Genomic DNA, 6,948 nt, shown 5'->3' with positions numbered 1-6,948 from the left:
AGTTGCTCAGCTGGGACTACCTGTGTGGTCTTCAGGGTGTTTAACTGAGCAACCGGCTCTGAGCATTTTCTGGGCATAGGCTCTGCTAGCATACCCTTGTGGTGAATGTTAAGTGCGTGGAAACAGGTTTGTAGTAAAAACATTGATTCTCACAAAGGAATAGAATCCAGGTATTGACTTTTTCTCTCACCTTCCTGCTCATGTTCCCCTGCTCTTCCCCATGACTCCTGAATTCTGGGTGTGGAAGTTGGCTGTCCTTTGTTGAAGGCAAGCTTTGTATTTATTCATCTGAGGCATGAACACAGGGCTGTCCAACGAGGCTAACGAGCATCAGATTCCTGGCTGTTCTTACACAGACCTGCTGGGCAATCTGAGGGAAGCATAGTGCAGGCTCCGTATTTGCAGTCCCATTGCCACAAAGTGGGCACGGCTGCATCGCTACAGCTTCCCACTGCTGCTGTGTGCACAGATCACCCAAATCGTTTGTGTTGTGAGTGCGATCCTCTTATAGTGGAGATAAAACACAAAGAAAGTCTCGGATTCCCTGGCCTCTCACCTTGGCTCAATGTGAGTAAACCTCCGGCCGAATGTGAATTTCCTGTTTTCAGAGTGTCTTTAATTGAGAGCAGTGGTTTCTTTTTTTCCCTGAGCTAAACTGGCATCTGTACAAATAAAAATGTGCAAACTGTGGCCGCAGGCTTAGGAGAGTGCCAGTAAGAAGCACAGAGAGAAGCTGTGTTCCAAAGCCACACAGCCCAGCTATTCTTGTATTATGATCATTGTCCCTTTCCCTGGTCTTTCCTGGTTGCTGTGCCAGGACCAGTGGTTTTTCTAAGATGTCTTCATGGAGCCACAGCAGGGAGCACTCCCTTCCCCACCCTCCTTTCTTGGCACTGTTACAAGCTCTAAATCAAAGCACACAATGAAGCAGCCGTTCCTCCTTTCTCCTTTGGGTGGCAATTGGGTTTGCTCCTTCTCCTTGGTCTCTCGTCTGTACCTGGAGCTAAAAGTGCAACGCTGTTTCACTTTGTGCTTCTTGTGGGTGGACAGGTCATGCTCTTCAGCAGAAAGAAAGGCTTAAACACTTGAAACTAATCTTAGGCATAAGGCTGTGATATCTCCCACAACTTCTGTGCCAGAGTTGTAACTCTTTGTGCCTGGGGCTATGGCCTTCTGTTTTCTAGCAAATAGAACTACTGAGATGCTTGAGTCCCAGAATTGGGAGCGACTTGGAGGTCTCCTTGTCTGAATTTATAGAACACACACCATTTGTAGCTCCTTTCCCTGTTTGTAAATAGGTGTCACTTCCCCCAGATTTTTGATATGTGAAAACAAAGTCCACAGTTAGGAAGTCACCCTGGCCAGAACGCCTCAGCACTGCAATGGACATGGTGGCAAGAGCAATCTGCGTTTTGGCTGGGACACTGAGCAACGCCTGGGGAATCTGCTGGCTCCACCGCTGCCATGCTGCATATTTTTTATGCCCATCGGTTTCTGGGCAACGCTCAGCCTGAGGCCGCCTGGGATTCCAAGAGATGAGGCTGAGCCATGACTGTGTTTCGACTGAGGAGGGTGAACTTTTTGATATTCACATGAGGTGGCTTTTCCTCTCCATGGCACTGGATGGCTGGCAGCCTCTCCCAGCAGGGCTCACGCTGCTACCCCAGCCAGGCTGCACACTTTGTTCTGTAAACAGGTGAGAGAGGTTGAGCAAACTGCTCGCCTGCATCTGAATCAAGCCTCCCCCTCAGATCCTAGCCCCTGCTGTGCCTGTGACATAATTACCCCTCCATTTCTGATGGAAGCCTCCAAGAAGACCAAGCCCAGAGGAAGCCTGCATGTCTCCCAGAGCAGATCCAGCCCTCTCCTCCTTTCTCTGCCCTCCTCCGTCTCCCCTCTGCCTTTGAAAAGACAGTGCAGCAAGACACACGCCCTTTAAAACTTGCCCTTTGTAAGCCATCACCATCTGTAGTCATTGTGCAGGGAGGACACGGGCACAAGTGGCAATGGCTCTTGGAGCGCAGTCCCAGGAGGCCACAGGCAAAGGACAGGAGAGGCTGCAGCAGGGCCAGTGAGGGCAGACAAAGGGCTGTTAAGCTGTTAAGCTTGCTGTCACGGGAGCTGATCCTGGCAGCTGCTTGGGCCCTCAGACGGCTGTTGGGAAAGTGCTGCACCCTCTAGTCAAGCTGTTCTCCTGCTCCTGCTGCTGGCTTTCAGAAGGCTGCCTGCCTGCCTGTGTGTCTACGGCTGCTTAGCAATGTGAAGACCTCCCGTGCACATGGCTGCATTTCATTTTGTGGCCAATGTGGTATGCGTAGTATCATTATAGGCTGGGGAAAGAAAGAATGACTATCACAAAAGGATATATGATGTGCTTAATGCAAGCTCAGTTAGTGCAGAAAGCCCCACTGTCCCATGATCTGGCCCCACCTCCTGTGCGTGCACACAGCTTTTTGTCCTCATCACTTTTCTAGTGCAAAGTCTGTGGCTCTGACTTGAGTATTCATCAGGGTCCTGTGAGAGACTGGGCAAAACGCCCAGCCCTGTCAGCTACCTTTAGACCATTGGGTGCAGACCTGCGCCACATGAGCTGCAGTGGGCTGTTTGTGTCATTGAAAGCTCTGAAAGGTTTGCTATCATGGCTCCAGACTATGAAGTCACTGGTGGGCCTGGGAATGGTCATTCTGAACATGGTCCTCCAGGGTTGGTGCTGGGGCAGCCTACCATACTTGCACATGTGTTTTATCATATTCTCTGGTCTCTATGAGTAGCCGAAGGTTAAAGAAAGGAAAAGATTGCATCCCAAATGCTATGAACATGAAGTGGGGAGGTGTGTGGATGGGGAGGGGAAGTCACAGGATGTGTGGATTGGTTAACAGGGAACAGAAAAGGGCTCATGATCTGGAAAAAAACATTGGGGAAGACAAAATGAATTACCACTCTGCAACTTTTGCTACCCTTTAGTACTTTGGCTTGGGGAGGGAGAGTGAGTTGGAGATGCCATAAGCCCACTGGTACTGGTGGGTCCCAGAGAGAAGACACCAGGACCCTTCTAGTGTGTTCTGCCCCGGGAGCATGGTGGACCTAGGGGAGAAATGGCAATGTGTCCTTTAACAGCAGGATCGTTTTGGTAGGCAAACAGAGGAGATGAGCAGGGAGGCTGAAAACCACAGGGGAGGGGTATGGGTGACTGAAAAGCAGCTCGTGTGGACCAGAAATCTAGGGCCAGGTGCAGTGATGGACCCTTCCTTTTGTGCCACCTTTCTAAAGAGGCTAAGGTTGGAGCTCAGAATGCTAGATAAATGTATGTTTAGTGTATGTCACAGGTAGTGTATGTTATAGACATAAATATCTGATTGATGGCATTTTTGTTTTTAAACATGATTTGGCCAAGTGCAATTTTGCCAACAACAATTTTTTTCCCCATAGCTATCAGCCTGTTCTTAGTGAGAAATGACTAGAGATTTATTTCATATATAGGACAGCTCTAACAATTTTATGCATCATTAAGGCCAAGATCAAGTCCTTCTTCTCAAAAACCTAGCTGGCAGGCCCATCCATGCTGTTCTTTCCCTTCCCTTCGTGCTGTTTGGAAAGATTGTTGGCTCTGCACATCTCACGCTTTTGACCATGCGTGCCCTCTGATTGATTCATCTGAGTTATTCATGTCTTCCTGGATTGATGGCAACTTGGGGTTTCATTGAGCAAATACTCTGAAAAGGTCAGGAGTGGCCAATGTTCTACTACTTTTAAAAACATTTTTGAAGCTTACCCTAATGTGTACTAAGCACTCATGCATGCTGAAGTTTCTCTAGGTGATCTGCAGACATTGTAGACTTGTCTGTAGATGCTACTATCATCATCCCACTTTTGCAGTTCAACACATAACATGAGTCGAGAAACCACTCAGGAGGACTGTGAGAACTGGGGCAATGAAACAAGAAAATGACATGCATGTGGCAGTGATTAGAGTAAATGTGATGTGCCACCTGCCTAAACATTTTATTTTACTTTATGTTATTTTGGCCAGGCATGATGGTGCACACCTGTAATCCCTGTACCTGGGAGGCTGAGGCAGAAGGATTTTGTGAGTTCAAGGCCAGCCTGGACTACACAGTGAGACACTGTCTCAAAAAAAATTTTTTTTTATTGAATAAATAAGGACTGGAAGTTAATGTCAGAATCTCAGTGTAGTTTGCTTTTTGTTTCTTCTACATGGGTTATTCTGAAGTTAATGGTCTAGAAACCATTTGATGGTTGGATCCTGTCACTCTCAATGAATCATTTTGTTCAAGGGCCTAGCGGGTGGTGTAATAACCAATGAGCAGGTTCAGCTATGCCCTGGTGCTCTGGCAGTGAGATGTTCCTGTCCCTACAGGAGCTGGGGGAGCAGCCCCTCCCCAAGAAGTCTCTTAGGGGACTGCACTCCTAACTGCACAGACACATGCCAATCACACAGGCTTCTCCTGGAAGCTCCCTGGGTCACCATTTGAATTGCCCCTATTTCCCCAGTGGGGAGCCACCATGCAGCTTAGAGGACCACCTAACACATGACACCTTGCACTGGACCGGTGAAATCTGTGTACCCACAGCCTTCTGGAGCAGCCCTGTGCTAGTGCTGAAACTGGGAACAGAAGGAGCAGTTGGGGCTGAGGGAGGAGGGCTGTATAGCATCAAGGGAAGAGGGTGGTGTCTGGTTTCTTTAGGATGTGCTCTTTGGTTTGTTTATAAATCCCATGGGCTGGGCTGGCAGGGACTGGAGGCCCCCAGTTCAGAATAACTACACCTCATCCATTTGGTCATGAGGTGGTGAAGTGGTCCATGTAGAAGCCATGAGCAGCGGAAGGGGAGCTGTGGTTAGGGCATTTAAGGCCCTGTAACTTCACCACGTATCAAGGAGGCACGCAAGGCTGTATTTGGCCTTCAGACACCTGCTGTGGGACAGCCCTCCAGGGAGACTCTCGCTTTATCAGGCTGCCCTTAATTATCACCTCAAAAACACCATCTCTGGCCCTTCATGGCTGGTAGCTCCTGGAAATGGACATTTTCCAGCCAAGAACACAGAACACTGGTTCTTCAGAGTCCTGCCCAAGACTGCAGAACAGTTTCTCAGCTTCTTTTAGGCTGCAAGCTGAGATGACTGGAAGTCAGGAGGAGAAAATCTGAGGGGCTGTGTTCATTGCTCAGCCCTTAGCCCTCTCCAGCTCATGCTGTGTTCCTTAGATGAGGCCACTGGGAAGCTTCCCGTGCCTCGTTAGAGTTACTGGAGTGGTTAGGATGCTCTCAGCTCCATGGAGAAGAGTCTGCTAGATCATCAGTAAATGGAAAATGGAAGGTTTGTTAAAAAGGCACAGATTAGGATTTTGTGGCTCAGGGAAGAGAAGCACTGGATCTCAGGAGTGGATGGAAAGCAGAAGCCGGTGCTCACTTCCCTCTCTCTTCGAGCCATGGCATTCATGTCTTTTTATTTTCAGACAAACCTGATTAATCTGCCGTTAGGCCACTAGTAGGTACTGTGGTGAGTCCACAGCACAGAACCTGAATTCTCATCTCTTCTTTTCAAGGCACAGAGCTGGACTGAATTCTCTTAATGTCAGACTGAGAATTTCTGGAGAAGAATGTGTGATTTGTGTAACTTGCGTATTACAGTTTTCTGGAGAAACAGAACAGGAAGTCATGACTGTAGACATTGCTGTGTGTCTGGGCATGTCATGTGGAAGCCCGAGCTGGGATCAAGAATGCCCCATGCTGAAGGCCCAAGAATCACAGAAGCTGATGGTGGAAAGTCCAGGTCAAAGGCAGGAGACCCACATCCCAGTTGAAGCAATCAGGCAGGGAGAGAGAATTCCTCAGTTCTTTGCTTTTTTGTTCTGTTCAGGTTTCAGTCAATTGAATAAAGCCCACCCACATTAGTGTGCGTAAATGCTGGAAACACTTCACAGAAGCACCTACAAATAATGTTTAATGAGACATCTGGGCATTACATGACTCAGTCAAGTGGACACGTATATTAATCATCACATACAGAGCCTGGAGCACTGTGGACTAAGTAAAACCAGGAGCACTGGCTATGTCCATATATATCAGGTGGATCTTTTAGGAGCAGTTTTTATAGGAAGGGCTGGCTTGGCAAGCATAGTGTTGTACTCTTGCTTTTTATGGAATCATTTTATCGCCAGGGTATTGGTACTGTAATCTATAGTGTCCTCTATTGCATGGTCCTTCTCTATGGTGGAAGCATTTCTTTTTTTAGGTTTAACATTTTTTTTAGTTTACTAGTACATGTGTGTAGTGCATGATGTTTCCATTCCTTGTGGGGAGTTGGTACATGTACGTGACACATCTTCAAGCCTTTCCTCATGCCCTTTTCCCTCCCTCCCTCCCCCCTGGGATGTGTTTCATACATGCATCAGCTCTACACAAGCAGTGGAAACGTTATGCACTGTGACCATGGTGGAAACATTGCTACTGAGGATATCGCCCATTATGTTAATCCAAAACCTGCATGGTGTGAGATTCATGTGAGTTTAACTTTTATCTTGCAACCAGCTTGAAGTAGGCAAGTTATTTAATCTCTATCAGTTTTGGTATCTTATTAATAAAGCATAGATTATGTACAGGATTGTTGTAAGAATTAATAACATGCTGTTTGCAAAGTGCTTCCACCTAGAATAGAAGGCACTCAATGAACAGTAACTATTATTATCATCACTAATTTAATACTAGTCATATGATTTGATGCCACAGGTTCTCCAGCCAAAATTGACAGAAGCCATTCAAATAAATTGATGCTTTCCTTTTGATTGCTGGAGATAAAACACTTGCAAGCCAATAGGTGTTCTGACAGGTGATTTCTGAAAAGTAGAAACGTATAATTATGTTTTCATACTAACAAGGATTGAAAAGTTGTAATCTTTAATTTTTTCATTTTTTGTGGTGACATCTGCT

General features: G+C 46.9%; 1 long non-coding RNA gene across 2 annotated transcripts in view; it reads left to right on the top strand.

Annotated features, from left to right (window-relative positions):
- Window positions 1-6,948, top strand: part of LOC106146977 — a 30,707-nt gene that overhangs the window by 12,511 nt on the left and 11,248 nt on the right. Inside the window, exon 1 of one of the 2 annotated variants that reach the window (XR_001231661.1) lies at window positions 445-567. The exons of the other annotated variant lie outside the window; for it this stretch is intronic. This is a non-coding gene — a long non-coding RNA (uncharacterized LOC106146977). Of the gene's footprint in view, window positions 1-444; window positions 568-6,948 lie in introns of those variants that run through there. 2 annotated transcript variants of the gene reach the window in all.

The sequence above is a fragment of the Chinchilla lanigera genome, unplaced genomic scaffold, assembly GCF_000276665.1.
Source record: "Chinchilla lanigera isolate Chin_1 unplaced genomic scaffold, ChiLan1.0 scaffold00109, whole genome shotgun sequence".
Lineage (NCBI taxonomy): Eukaryota > Metazoa > Chordata > Mammalia > Rodentia > Chinchillidae > Chinchilla > Chinchilla lanigera.
Note: the sequence above shows the minus strand (reverse complement) of the source record. Positions and strands in the feature narration are given on the sequence as shown.